Raw genomic sequence first — 16,120 nt, forward strand, 5'->3', positions numbered from 1 at the left:
TAAAACAGAAACTCCCTTGATTTAATTGTGGCGAAATTGGACACTGGAAGCGTTAAATGTAAGAATCCGCCCAGAATTTATTTAAAAAATGCATCATTAAATCCACAGATGCAGAATGAGATAAATCAGCAGCAACAGCTACAGCAACAGGTAGTGATTCAGCAAAGTAAGATACCACAACCGCCACTTCCAAACTGTGTAAATGTGCAGAGATACAGTGCAGAAACAGGATTCAGCGGAGGTGAACAGGTAAACAGATCACCAAGAGTGAATGTGTCAAACATCTCACAACAATATTGGTTGAAAGAAGATGGTGGGAGTGATTCTGAGGATTATTTCTGATGGTGCCTGAGAGAGGAGGAAGAGTGTGTGCTTGGAGCCACTCTTGAGGTAGATCAGTCTGGTCCATTTGTAAATGGTAAAGTGAATGATGTAGAAATTACTTTCCTAGTGGATACAGGTGCTACCCGTTCTACTGTTAGATCAGTGGAAATAGAAAACCTACCTCTCTCTGGGGACAAAATCCAAGTGGTAGGCGTAGCTAATCAGCAAATTAAAACAGATTTAACTGAACCAGTTGAAGTTGAAATAGGTAAATTTAAAGACATGCATAGATTCATAGTTTGTGATAGCTGTCCTGTAAATCTTTTAGGAAGGGATATCCCTTGTAAGATGAATTGTAAAATATATTGCTCGCCGGATGGTATTGAGCTACAAACTGAAATGAAATGAAATGAAATCAGACTTGTATAGCGCTACTAAGCCCAATGGGCGTCAAGGCGCCTAACCAAAAAGAGCTAGCTGGAGCAAACATACTCTCTTACTGGTAGGCCTTGATAAAGCACCAAGTTTTGAGCGCTATTTTAAAGAGGGGCAGCGACGGTTGTGCCTTAATCTCCATTGGGAGAGCATTCCATAACCGAGGGGCAACGATGGAAAATGCTCTGCTGCCCCATCTGACCTTCCTTGCGCAGGGAACTACAAGAAGATGACCCTTACAAATTAACAATGTCAATGGTTGAGGCAGGAGAAAGTAAATTATTTCTTGTGTTTGATAAGACTAATCTACCTGAAGAATTAAAAGACACAGTGAATGTTAAAATTTGGGATTTCACTGGAGATGAAATGGGTTTGATGAAAAATGTAGACCCAGTAAAAATATCAGTAAAACAAGGAGCAGATTATACAAACATTCCACAGTATAAAATGAAAGCAGAAGTGATTGAGTTATTCCTGTAATAGAGAAATTCATAAAACAAGGTGTGCTAAAAGAAATTGAGAGCAGCCCATGTAATTCACCGATTATGGGAATTAAAAAGCTAAACGGTACTTTCAGAATTGTTCAAGACCTGAGAAAGGTTAATAAAATTGTTGTTCCATGTTGTCCAGTTGTACCAAACCCAGCGGTAATTTTATATCAGATTCCGCATGATGCAGAATGGTACACAGTTATTGATTTATGTAATGCGTTCTTTACTGTTCCATTGCATCCGGAAAGCCTACAAATGTCTGCGTTCCGTTTTAATGAGCGTATTCTAGCATGGTGTCGAATCCCTCAAGGGTACACCGAAAGTCCATCTATTTTTAATCAGTTGCTAAAGAAATCCTTGGAAACTCTAGATTTACCTGGAAAATCTACATCAGTGCAGTATATTGATGATCTCCTTGTGGCTGCAAAAAAAAGAGATAATTGTGTAACAGATACCATTACTCTTTTAAATCATCTGGCAGATGAGGGACATTAAGTGTCTCCTGCAAAATTACAGTTTTGAAAACAAGAAGTAAAATATCTTGGTCACAGAATTGCAAAGGGAGTCAGACAAGTGACAACAGAAAGAATAAAAATGATTCAAGCAATGCAACCTCCAAAAACACAGAGACAGGTTAGAATGTTTCTGGGAATGGTTGGTTATTGGCACCAATGGATTAGTGGATTTTCAGTAATTGCAAAGCCACTGCAGAGACTGACAAAAGCAGATATAAAAGACCCGATTAGCCTAACAGAAACTGAGTTACAAGCTTTTGAACAGTTAAAAGGAAGTTTGTGTGAAGCGCCAGCATTGGGAATGCCGGACTATGAAAAAGAGTTTGAGCTGTATTGCAGTGAAAGAGAAGGATGTGCATTATCAGTTTTGATTCAGAGACATGGAAAACTGAGAAAGCCAATAGCATATTTCTCAGCTGTTCTTGACCCTGTTGCAAAAGCATTACCAGGTTGCTTAAAAGCAGTAGCTGCAACTAGTGTGAGTTTGGAACAAAGCGAAGGAATAATAATGGGATTTCCTGTAAAAGTATATGTACCACACTCGGTTGATATTCTCCTCACAAGAAGCAGAACACAACATTTGACAAATAATAGGCTAACAAAATATGAAAAAGTTATCCTTGGCTCAGACAATGTTTCAATTGCGAGATGTGTGAATTTAAATCCTTCCACATTATTACCTGATGGTACTGAAACAGAAATCAGAGATGAGGCTGTTGACCATGAATGCTTGGATGTATTAGAATTTTGCACAAAACCCAGACAGGACATAAAAGATGTTCCATTAGCTGAATCTGATTATGTTCTATTTGTTGATGGTTCATGCTTGAGAACAGATGAAGGTGTTCTGAATGCAGCATATTCTGTGTGCACAGTTGCAGATGTAATTGAAGCTTCTTGTCTCAAAGGAATTCGTTCAGCTCAAGTAGCAGAATTGATTGCTTTGATTCCTGCATGTGAATTGGGAAAAGAGCTAAAAGTTACTATAGTGACTGATAGTCAATATGGTTATGGCGTAGTCCATGACTATGGCCAGCTTTGGTCTCAAAGAGGTTATTTAACTTCTGCAGGATCACCAATCAGAAACGCAGAATTGATTAAAAGACTGATCGATGGAATTCAGTTGCCAGAGAAAATTGCAGTTGTAAAGTGCACAGCACATAAAAAAGGTGAAGATTACATAACAAAAGGAAATTCATACGCTGACACAATAGCAACATTCTGTGCTAAAGAAAATATGGCAATCAATCGGGAAAAAGCAAATGAACATGTTTTGAACTCACTTATGCTAACATCTGTAGTTGAGACTTGGCTGGGTGTAAAACCGTTGCAAGATGAGGCACATGATGAGGAGAAAAATACATGATTAAAAGCAGGATGTAGACAGAGAGTAGAAGATGAGGTTTGGGTTTACAAGGATGACAGACCAGTAATGCCAGACAGTATGATTTCTGACATGGCACGCATGTACCATGGTCCAGGACATATTGGTAGAGATTCCATGATTAGGTTATTTAGGCAAACATGGTTCAATCCAAAATTCAGAATAATTGCAGAATCATTTTCTCAGAGATGTCTTACCTGCCAGCAGATCAACCCAAACAGAAAAACTGTTGTGAGCATGGGAACCATAGGACGGGAGGGTGGTCCTTTTACCAGATTACAGCTTGACTTCATTGACATGCCACCTCACAACAAACTCAGATATGTCTTGGTGATAGTCTGTTTGTTTTCAAGATGGGTGGAAGCATTTCCAACACGCCACAATGATTCAATTACTGTGGCAAAATTGCTTTTGAGAGAAATCATATCAAGGTATGGATATCCTGTGGCGGTCGAGACAGATCGTGGCACACATTTTGAAAACAGATTGCCTCAATTGGTTTGTGAAGCTTTGGATATAAAGCAAAAACTACACTGTGCTTACAGACCAGAAGCATCAGGTGTTGTTGAGCAAGTGAATGGTATAATAAAAAACAGAATAGCAAAAATGTGTTTAGCTACAGGAATGAAGTGGACAGACGCACTTCCACTTGTTTTGATGTCCTTGAGAAGCATTCCAGATAGAAAAACAGGTTTGAGCCCTCATGAAATACTAATGGGCAGGGTCATGAGGCAAGCATTTGTTCCAGTTGATAAACTGTTAAGCATTAATGATAGTATCATTATGGACTACTGCAAAAATCTATCTGATGTGGTGACTTCTGTGTTCCATCAGGTGGGAACTGAAGTAATTACAAAAGAGAAAGAACAAGCACATGATTTGTTACCTGGAGACTGGGTGAGGACAAAAGTTAATCGAAGAAGAAACTGCCTAGTACCCAGATGGCAGAAGGCAAGACAGGTGATATTAGTCACAACGAATGCAGTAAAGTGTAGGGGATTGAAAAGATGGATTCATGCTAGCCATACCATACGAGTGCCAGCACCTGAGAATCCTGACGAAGATGAAACAACTGCTGATTCAGACTCAGAAGAAGAACCTGAAAGAAATCAAAATCCAGATCCTGAAGATCGACAAGAAAGTCGACATCTGGAGGATTCAAATGCGAATGAGGCATTAAATGAAGAGATTGTGATACAAGATTCTGAAGAAAATGAAAATGATGAAGATCTGCTAGATCAAGAAGCAGAAAAAGAAGTTGAGGAAGTAGTGATTCCAGATCAAGATCAGGAGAGTATTGAAAAGCAGATTGGAAGCTCTGGAAGCAGGAATGAAAATTCAGAAACTGGAAAATTGGAAGTAATTGAAGAAGAAGAAGAAGAAGAAGAAGTTCCAAGTACCAGCTATAAGGATGATGTTCCTAACAGAGTGAAACTGCCGAGTAAAGAAGTTCCTGAATCTAGAGAGGAATGTGATACAGTAAAACTGATTATCAATGAATCAGCTGATAACACAGAAAGTAAAACAGATGAAAGTGGAGATGAATCGAAAGTGAAAAGATGAAGGAAAAGAGCTTGGAGAGTGGAATATAATTCAGCGGAGCCGAAAAAGAAATTATCAAGAAAAGAAGATAATTGGCCAAATGAAAACAGAAGCCTAAAGTTTAAATTAGCAAAGGAGCAGGTGAACGAAATCACAGTCAAAAAGAAGAAGTCTCAAATAAGAAGGTTTAAGCAGGGAAGAAATAGAAGTGATAAACAGCAGAGCATAAAGAGTTATAAAGCCAAATCAGAAGTACAAGTCACCTGAGTGGACTTATATAATTATACCACCGATGGTAGAAATTAATAGTTGTCAAAGAAATTTTGATGATGCAAATGATTGTTTTTATTTATTAGGTGACACAAGGTTGAAGAAATTTTGTTAGGTGACACGAGGTCGAAGAAATTGTGTTAGCTGGAAAATACATTGATGTATGACATTAGGTTGAAGAAAAGCTGTTAGAGAATAAAGTTATCTGTTAAAAAAAAATGAGGGGCGTATATATTCAGTAATTTTTTCTTTTTTCTTTTTCTTTTTAGGGTTTTTCTTGTCTGTAAGAAAAGATGCCTTCTTATAATAATAATTCGAGATGCTCAATTCTTAGAAGATGCTGCAAATTGTCTTCAAAATGTGTAATCTTGTTAATTTTAGTCTGGTTAATTTTAGCTGTCATTTTTCCTTTTGGAATTGATAAAGAAATGTATAAAACTAACATGACTAGTAAAGTTGTGGTTAATCATGAAAAAATTGATAAGCCTGATAAAATTATTGTACACAAACCAGGAATTCATCAAGATAGATCTGTAGGAGATTTTTCTAGCAATACCTTTTCAAGACTTTTATCAGAATATGTTAAGGTGATGGATGCAAAAGATTGCTACATTTGTGTAAAATTACCTACTTCTGTGTCTGAAGGTGTTGCATATAATATCCTTCCTCTTACTTATGGCATAACCTGTAGCATAATAGCTAGCTTGTTTTATCAAACTGGTCATTTAGAATATTACTTCTCTGATTTTGATTACATTTTTGCAAATTTAAAAGTTGTAGATAGCTTGAATAAATTGAAACATGATAAACAGATGAGGGAATTTTTCCTAGTAACTAATGAACTCACTTATGAGTATGCTTTTAGAAATAATTTATCATGTAAATTGAGAACGGAAGAAAAGTTGTTGTTAAATTTGGTGGAAGAGAGAAGGGCAATTTACAAACGTAATGAGAGGTTGAAACATACTAAGTCAAAATTTTGGCAAATGGAAGATGAAAAACTCAATGGTAGAATTGAAAATGTTGCAATTCACATAGATAAACCTGTTAGTGGAAAATTATGTATAAGAAGAGATAATACTTTGTTTGATAATTATTTTGTTGGTGCAAGACAATGTGAAGATACATATCGTATCATAGGGGGTTGGGGATTTAAAGGAGGCAAAGATCCAATTTTTCCTGGAATTTATTTTGTGTGTGGGAATAAAGCTTATTATAGTCTCCCAGATCACTGGTATGGGGCATGCTATATAGGTTTAGTTTTTCCCAAAATGTTCCATGTTGATCGAAATGCAAAAGGTTCATTTGAAATTAGCAATCATCTGAGTAGATTTAGAAGGGAAAGCTTTTCAGAAATCTTGGGAGACATATTTGGTGCAATTATACCTATGGTTGGTATAACCCTGAATGCAAACAAAATCAGAAAAATGTCTACAATTGTTGATAGATTGTCAACTGATACTGCAAATGTTTTTCAATTAGTGAATACAGAGCTTATTGCCATGAGATTTATGGTAATGCAAAATCGTCTTGCTTTAGACATTTTGCTAGCAAAAGAGGGTGGAGTCTGTGGAATTTTACCTGTCCAACACTGTTGTATTTATACACCAGACAAGAGTCAGAATATAGAAATGTACATTAGGAACATTACTGAGTTACATGAAGAAGTAGAACCTTTAGAAGATGATAGTTTTTCAGAACGCTTAAGTAAAAGATTTACAGCAATTAAACATTGGTTTCAAGAAATTGGTAGTTCAATTATAGGTAAAATAGTTTTCCCTTTAATAGTTATAGCTTTAGCGATACTTTTGTTAAAAATTAGTTGCATGATACACAAGAGAAGAAAACATGTAATAGAATAGAAAAGAATTTGCAAACTTAGAAAAGAGAAAGAAAAAGAAATAGAATTAGAAGAGTTTCGGAGAACTCAATATGAAAGTTGCAGAAAAATAAATGAATCTAAACTCTAGAAATACTAATAATAAGAAAGTCCAAAACATGTTCAAGGGTTGAAAATTTATAAACTTTGGGCATTGTTTGGTGATTTTAAAATCACCAGATGAGGGAGTTGATGGAGCAAGGTGATGAACAAGATTTTGTTAGAACTTGCGAAGTTAATCTTCCATAATTATAAATGAATTAATATGCTTGTGGTGAAATAACTAATCAACTTAGTATAAGATTCTTGCATCAGTACACGCGGGTTAACTAATGTGCTTTTATGTTGCAAAACGCAAAAGAGAAAAATAATAAACTAACCTTGTCTATTGTCTTTGTCAGTATTAAATGCGGCTGTTTAACTAATGGCATGTGCTTATTTTGTGTGCTTATGTTAAGTCTTTCTGTGACAAATGCATAAAAGAGTTCCTGCAGTCCTGAAGGAATGGTAAATATAATGCAGCTTATATGTGCTTCAGCTAGGTAACATAATTAACAGGATTAATTAGTAAAGGGGGTGGGTAACAGAATGGGTCTCAATTCCTCAATTAACTGATGTCTTGTGTTTGTTTAATAATAGTTTACGAATTGAGGCCTAGAAGTGATTCAAAAAGTATGGCTGACAGAGTTGGAGATGAAAACTTGTCCAGAGTAATGCCTTGCACATGCGCATCTGTGAAGACTTTTACTGCATAAACATCACGTAAATTGAAAAAGCAGTTCTTCAGCTGAGTTGAACGTGCTCTCGGAGAAAGGCTCGAGGACAGGAACCTGTTGTGTCTGCCAAGGCTAGGAAGCAAATGTTTAAAACTCGTGGAAAAAAAGTATCTTTTCTGAGGAAGCTGTAAGACGCTGTAATGAGAGACAATAGGGCTTATGTAAAAGCCTGGGCCTAGTCAAGTAACGGACGTGATCTAACATTTTATCGTGGACTGACACAGGACAGCCAATGGAGAGCTTGGACTCTCTCTAAATTATGTAAAATGTAGTAAGTTTAGCTAGAAAGAAAGGTATAAAACCTGACACTTGGAGTGGAGAAGAAACTCTGTTCTTTCTGATTCCTGATTGACGTGACATGCTGTTGGACCTTTGGCGCACGTAAGGACAGCAGACTTTAAAATGATTTTTCCTTTCTAGGTGGAGTGAGAATCAGACAGGGAAATAGATTTAGGGATTGGAAACTGTTATTTTTGCTAATATTTCACGTTTCTGAGCTTGCTTGATAATGTCAGTTTATTAATTCATTTCCTCACTAAAATGCTGCTTCCTTGAATACTTAATAAATAAAGATTTTAAATACTTAAATGCTATTTCTATATGAAAAATAAAGATAATAAAATTAGATTTGAAATGACAACTGGTCTTGTTTATTCATGATCTAGTTACCATCAGTTGATTCAATCGCCTTAGTGGCCTGATTATTAAATGATAAATGTTTAAAACCATAGTGAAAATAGACAAACTGCAGTTGTACATAAATATGTAAATAACTTGTGAATAGTTTTGATTAATCAGACCACATGATTCAGTTGCTCAAAAATTGTCCCATAGGTGTTATGGGCCTTTATATGTGTTTTATGATTATTGGTGAGTATTAAGGTGATTGGTAGCTGTATTGAGACAGTTTTCCAATAGGAGCGCTGGATCAGGTGTACTAGACGCACTCTAACAGAAGCCGACAGGAATCACAGCCGAAACCAGTACTACAAAGAAAGGATGGCTGGGTGACAGTTGCGCAAAGTTGTGAAGCAGTTGAAACTCAAAATATAAATAGCTCAAAAAATAAGATGACGGCCATCCACCATCAACCAGAAAGTACAGAAAAATCTATACTATGCAGAACAAAATACGGATATATCCTGAGCTTGGGTCAACAGTAACTAGTGTCCTTAGTAAATCAAGGTCGAGACGGTCTTCTTATCTTCGTTTATTACACAGCACTTCTTCATAAACAATCCTTGCCGCCAACACGTGTTTCGTCTTTAGTTGTATAAGCCACAGACTTCCTCAGGGCTAGGATATCACAATACATACAATCAGAAAGTAAATCAATAGACAACAGAGCAAAAAACACAGACAAAGTAAGTCAGTGCATCAAATCAGGGTCTAGTTGGAAAGGTGAGTAAAAATTCTTCTGGGGAAGGTAAAACACTAAACCAACAAGGCTCAGAAAATAACTCCAAGAAAGAGAACTATACGTGCTGATGCCAGATATTGAATCAATCGGTCTTAAGGTGAAAAAAACCATACATCACCAGTCACCAATGTGAGATGTGAGATGTCTCTCCCTATCATTAAGAGAAAGAATTCTCAAGTTTTAGAAACACTAACATAACAGGAAATTGGAAATGTAAAGTGAACTCATAATCAAAGAGTGTGATAAAGTGAGGAGGTCAACAATCTAGAATTTAATTGAGTGAAATTGTTGGTACTAAAAATGTAGTACCCATAGAAAGTGGGGATGCAGTCAAGCAAAAGAGAGCATAGTCCATTTTTAAAAATCTGAGAAGTATCAACACAGCCCAAAAGGAGAAAAACACACAACTGAACTGCTGATTTTACCGTTAAAGTTAGTAACGACCAAGTCAAATATTCTCACAGGTTGAATCAAACAAATTGAGACATGTCATATGAGGCAGTTAAGCTAAAGAGTGTACATTTTCCTGTGATAATATATGTATTGTATATGTTGAAACGTTCCCTACCTAAGCTCCTACATGGGCAGGAAAAGCCACATAATGTAAAATTCCACCTCAAGGCTTGAACAGAAATGCCCCAATAAGGTAAACTTCCTCAGAGGCATATTTGTAGTCATAATATCCGGAAAAAGGTTATATAGATGAATTACTGACATCTCTCCTACAGTATGTGAATTTTTTTAGAGGAAAAAAATAGTCCCTCCATACAGCAAGTAATTGTACCCAGCAAGCGAGATAGAGGAGAATTATGCAAGACATATTATGCTCCAACAAGCAATGCTTTAGTGTGTAGGCTCCAAGACATAGGCAGTGCAGCTTGCCAGGAAGGTTGCACTAATACATAAACCTCTTGCCCAGCGGTCACACTAGCTCGTCTGCTCACATGTGGGAAGGAGTCACAAATATTTTTAATATACTGGTGCATTACAACACTAGTCCAGGTAACAAATGGCTAGGAATGACTGACAGGGCTTTTTCAGGGTCAAAACACACATCTCGTCATCCTGCACAACTTAAAGACTAGAGCCAACCAACCAAGCAGCAAGTAGCTTTGAGTTTAAGAGCATAAAGTCAAAATTTCTATTTGCAGGAAAGTCTTCCGTGCTGCTGGGGATGCGATTTAAGATGTCATGTATTATAATAAAGAGCTTGCACATTATCTAGGAGCACTCCGTCAGACCCGCCCTTCTCAAAAAGGCAGTCATGACGTTAGGGAAACAGCACGGGCAAGATTATGTTATAAATTGACCACAAAAAGGTCTAAAAAAGAAACGTATCTGGTGACCCCATATTCCTGCACCACTGCTACCTGATGGGTGACTTATGGAGTGTGTGGGAAGGTAAAAATCCTACAGAGGTCTCCGATGACACCAGAGCCTCAGACGCCGGCAGCCATCTTATGGGCGATTTGGTCACACCCATCCTCTTGCATGTTTTTAAAATCTAAAAATCATCTGAAAGTGAATTTGTAAACTATTTTTATGTTTAAGAATTTATTGAGTTTTAAGAATAAACAAAGAGAAAAAGGAAAAGAAATAACATTATTATCACATCAAAACACATATTCCAAATAATACAAAAGTATACCATATATAATTGTAAGATAAAAATACATTACCAGAAAAAGAGAGAAAGAAAAAGGAAAAGAGGGGGAAATAAAACATAAAAAGAAAGAGAAATAAAAATAAAAGAGGAATGCTAATGTATAGAGTAAAATATAAGTAGTATTAAGATGTAGGTGCATGTGTAGCAAGATAAGATGTAAAAGGTAACCAAAGAAGGTCAGATTTAATTTTCGGAGATAAAATAGAAGAAGAGACAGTAGCAATTCTGTATTCATCACAAATAAAATTCCACCAAGTCAATGAGGATAACTTGGAATTATCTTTCCAACATGACAAAATAACTTCGAAAGCTAATGCAATAAATACGTCGATTAATAAGGATATAGGAGTAGAATCATCTAAGTCAGGTGAGGAGGAACCTAAAAAGACATTTTGCAATACAACAGAATATCACATTTGATGATTTTCATGCATGTAGACCAAATAGAATGCCAGAAGGTCAATACATTGGAACATTAATAGATTTGATGACTTAGAGTGTCAGTAAATACAGAACAAGACTAGCACAAATTTGAAGAGGAAGGGAAAAACTTGGATATACAAACAGGAGTAATAACTGCGATATTATAGATAAAATAGAGAGATTGAGTTATACGAGCAGTGGCAGAAATTCTGAATAACTTAGACCACAACTTATCCCAAGCAGAGACAGATCTGGAGAAGGACAAGTCTTTCTCCCAAGCTAACTCTGTCAGGGATTTGGATCTTTCAGTAACATGTAATAACAATAACTGCGGCTTTAGGTTTGTGTTCTTGAGAAATATTATATAATGGTGTAGGTTGAATGAGAGAGATGGAAACAACGGGGATATCAAAAGAAGCTAAGTGGGACTGTAATGCTGTCGAAATTAAAGTATACTCATGGAAAAAAGTGACAGGTAAATGATATCTCAACTGTAGATCAGGGAAGGGGAGAACATAGTTTTGTTGAATCGATTGGTGAACAAAAATAATTTCCTTCTCCTTCCAATGTTTGTAGTAAAATGATTTACTTTTGTATTTGATGTATTTATTATAACAGATAGTAGACGTTAAGAAAGGTTGCAAAGGATCTAGACCATCAACAAATATAGTATATATTAAGTTTTGGGAATATTTAAAAATAGGATTATTTGATATGAAAGTACAGTTAGACATGTAAATGACATTACGAAACGAAAAACCCTTTAATAAGGAACGTTCAAAAACAATCCATTTGGGTATAGGGATATCAGTAAATTCATAGGATAGGGCAAAACATAGTCTAATCAAAAATGCCGAATGATAGGCTTTAAAATCTGGAAAACGCACGCCTCCTTCAGATTTGGGGCGTTTACGTTTTGTGAGAGAAATGCGTGGATGTTTTTTATTCCATAGAAATTTAGTACATATGGAGTTGATTTGTGAAAAGTATGAGATAGGTATTCGAAGAGGTAGCATAGATAATGTATAAAGGATATGGGGAACAATCATCATTTTAATGGTATCTAACCTACCCCACCAGGACAAATGGAGACGAGACCAAGAAAGTAGGAGAGACTGAATTTTGGTAGTTAGTGAATTAAACGTAAGTCTAATTGTGGTAGACAAAGTTGCAGAAAACCAGATACCAAGGTATTGGTAACATAGGGAATTCAGCGGTAATACTTCTGTTTTTGAGAAGTCCAACTTATATCTAGAAATACTAGAATATAACAAAACCTCGTCCAAAAAGGGAGGAAGGGAAGTGTGAGGGTTAGACATATATATTAATATATCATCAGCATATGCTGACATTTTGGTTTCCATAGAATCATATGTGAAACCAGAGATATGTGTGTTAACACGGATACGTTCAAGGAAGGTTTCAAGGCATAAAACAAATAACAAGGGGGAAAGAGGACAGCCCTGACGTGTACCACAAGACAAAGAAAAAAAATATGAGAAACGATTATTTACAATGATGCTGGCGCGGGCGTAAGAGTATAACAATTTAACATAAGAAATAAAAGAAAGCATGAATCCAAACCATTGAAGTGTTTTAAAAATTAATTGCCAATTAATTCAATCAAGAGCCTTTTCAGCATCCAAAAATAACGCAGCAAGTGGAAATTTAAATTTTTTACCAAAGGAAATTACATTAGCAAACATACGGGCATTATCTGGAGCCAATCTACCCTTAATAAAACCAGATTGATCAGTTCTAACCAATAATGGGATAATAGATTCAAGGCAAGTAGGGAGCATTTTACCAAATATCTTACCATCATAATTAATTAATGATATGGGATGATAATTTTTACAAAGGGAATGATCGTTATCAGGTTTAGGAATGAGAACAATCAAGGCTTCCATAAATGAACCCGATGCTTTGGAATCTGTAATGAAGTAATTAAAGAGGTCAAGGAGTTTGGGAGCAAAAATGGAGGAAAAAGCAGAATAAAATTCAACAGAGAGGCCATCTGGTCCTGGTGCCTTTGATTTGTTTAAAGATTTAATAGCATCAGTTATCTCTTGAAGAGTAACCTAATTTTCCAATAGACCAAACTCATCAGGTAGGGAAGGAGGAGCAGGAAGACCAGAAAAAAAGGTATTAAAATTTTGAGTAGAGGGGTTTGTATCATCGGAATAAAGTGATTGATAAGATTCATGAAATATATGCGCAATATCCACATCCAATGAACTAGGCAGTTTTTAGATTTATTTAGAATGGACCCAATGTTCTTCCATTCAGATTTAATTTTTAAGTAATTGGCCAGCATTCAACCAGCTTTATTTTGGCCCCCATGATATTTAGATTTAATTTTAAGAAGTACATTACAAACGTCAACTGTAGCCAGCTTATTAAGCTTAGATTTGGCCTTAATCAATTCATGAAAAGCAGAGGGAGCTTTGGAAGTATAATAAGTATGTTCCAATAATTTGAGTTGTTGTAGTAACTCTGTATATTTATTTTGTGCACTTTTATTTTTCCATTTTACAAATATAATAGTAAAGGCACGAAAAGAGGCCTTAAAGGCATCCCGATTGTTAGAGATAGAGGTGTAAGAAGGGTTATTTAGTGCAAAAAATTAATCAATAAAAGCAGTAGCTTCCGCAATGAAATGAGTATCTGATAATAAATAGTTATTAAACTTCCAACGACTAAATTTTGGAGAAAATAAGGATAGGTCCAAAACAGAAATGACAGCAGCATGATCAGAAATAAAAATAGAACCAATATCTGTGGACTGGAGAGAGGGGAGAAGGGATTTACCAACCAAAATATTATCAATTCTAGACCGAGTTTGATGAACATTTGAGAAAAAAGTAAATTCAAGAGAATCTGGATTACAAGTTTTCCAAACATCATATAATGAACGACAGGCAATGGCAGATTGAAAAGCTTTGTGAGATTTATCAGGATTAAATTTACTCTTAGATTGTCTATCAGAAAAGGGATCCATCCCATGATTAAAATCACCAGCAACACTTTAGTCTTGTCTGCAACACATAGTCCCCACTCTACTCCGAGCACTGAGTGCTTGCTCTCCTCTGTCAGTGCTGGCTCACCTTAGAAGTGTGTGTATATAAGGGGAAATAAAATAATGATGTATTAATGTTTTTACCTACATTTATAAGTATAACCCTGTCCTGAAGAGGTCAAAGAGAAAAAGGGTGAAACATGGTCACGTCAACAGTCAATGGGAGGGATCTGCAAAAAATAATTAATTGGTTGGATCTACTTACTATATAGCCAATCTATGGCACATGGGCCAGATTTCCTCTGAGTGGTTCTCCCAGAACGTATGAGGGGACACTCACTGTACATATATATATTTTGTGTGGGTTATGTTATATATGTCTTATTTTTGTATTGGTTTCATGTATGAATGAATAATATGAATAATTGTATTGAGCGGTCAGTTTCCACTGTTGATGGACGCCACTGCCGTTTCGAATAGATCAGATATATTCTTGATGAACAATAGTCATCCTAAAGAATGTAATTAAATGTACTATACTTGAGTCGAGTTTGTTGTATTTATTCATTTGACAACATCTCTTGTTTGCATAGCTAAATGAGCATTAGAGAGCACAGAGGTAAAGGGGGAATTGAAAAAGTGAAGGGACAGTAGTAGCAGTAAATGTAAGAGAAAGATCGGTGCAGAGGCGAGAGACACAGCCCCCAATGTAAGATGTGCAGAAAGAAAACATAGGTGCAATGTAGAGATGCAGCTGATGGGGAGAAGGAAAGGGTGTATATGAAAGGCAGGTGCATGAGAATTGTGGCTAAAGAAGGAAACACTGTCTGACAAAATGATTATTATAAACAATAAATTATTCCATATTTTGTCCTTTACAAAATTAGCTTTTTTCCAGGCTCCACAATTCGATTTCCCTGAGCCACACAAAAGTCTGTGGTAGCACTTCAAAATAGAAATGATCATGGTGGTAATAACTGGAAGGCCTCCAATTGAATGTTTTTTGACTGTTATTTTGTAGTGCCTTTGAATATTTTCTGCAGACCATCTAGCCCAGCAAATTTCAGAAATTGTTGTAACTGTCCCGGTTTTCAGAAAAGGTTTAATGGCTTCAAAGGGATGCCCACGGGAGGCCCGTTTTCATGTGTTCCATTGCTGAAATAGTAGCAGCCCCTAGCAAAAATCAATGTTTATGGCATTATTCCCCTCAATGTCTCCTCTGTGTTTACCATCACAGTGAGCGTTGTCAAGTAAATCAGTCAGTCAGTCATACATCTTTATTCAGTTCAAAAAAGCCATAAAAGTAAACAAGATAAATATTAAGAAAAACAATAGAATATGGGTCACAGTACAGAAGCAAAAAATAAAATTGAATATGTTTTACAGCATTTAGTGGCAATAAGATATCATGTGATGAGACAAACCAGAGAAAACTAAAACTTTTAAATAGTTCATGAAATGTTACATAAAGGATTCGCCAAGTTACTCAGGATGTCAAATCGGCAAGGAGTCAGACAAATTTTCAGTCGATTTTACTTAAGGCTATGTAAAACCGTAATGGCGAAAAACATATCAGGTGAGCAAAATGTATTATAATGAGCTTCACACATAAAACCTATAGGAGGGAATCAGTTATAAAAGTAGCATGATACATTTAAAAAGAGTCAATAATTAAAGTGCAATACAAAGTTCATGTGTTAAAAATGCTGCAATTTGTTGATCAAATTCAATGTATGAGAATTTCTGATTTTCAAAGCCCACAGATAAAACTAGTGATAGCAAAATTACATTTTGATTCTAATCATAAAAGATGGAATAAGCTGGCGTTATAACTTCTAACCCAAAAAGACAGAAGAATGGGTCTTAAAAAGGACATTCTGGGTTGGGAATACAACCTGCAGAAAAACATAAAATGCAAAAAAAACAATTGATGGACAGAATGCATAACAATGTCATACATTCACCACAGTACAGAG

The sequence above is a fragment of the Lissotriton helveticus genome, chromosome 2_1, assembly GCF_964261635.1.
Source record: "Lissotriton helveticus chromosome 2_1, aLisHel1.1, whole genome shotgun sequence".
Lineage (NCBI taxonomy): Eukaryota > Metazoa > Chordata > Amphibia > Caudata > Salamandridae > Lissotriton > Lissotriton helveticus.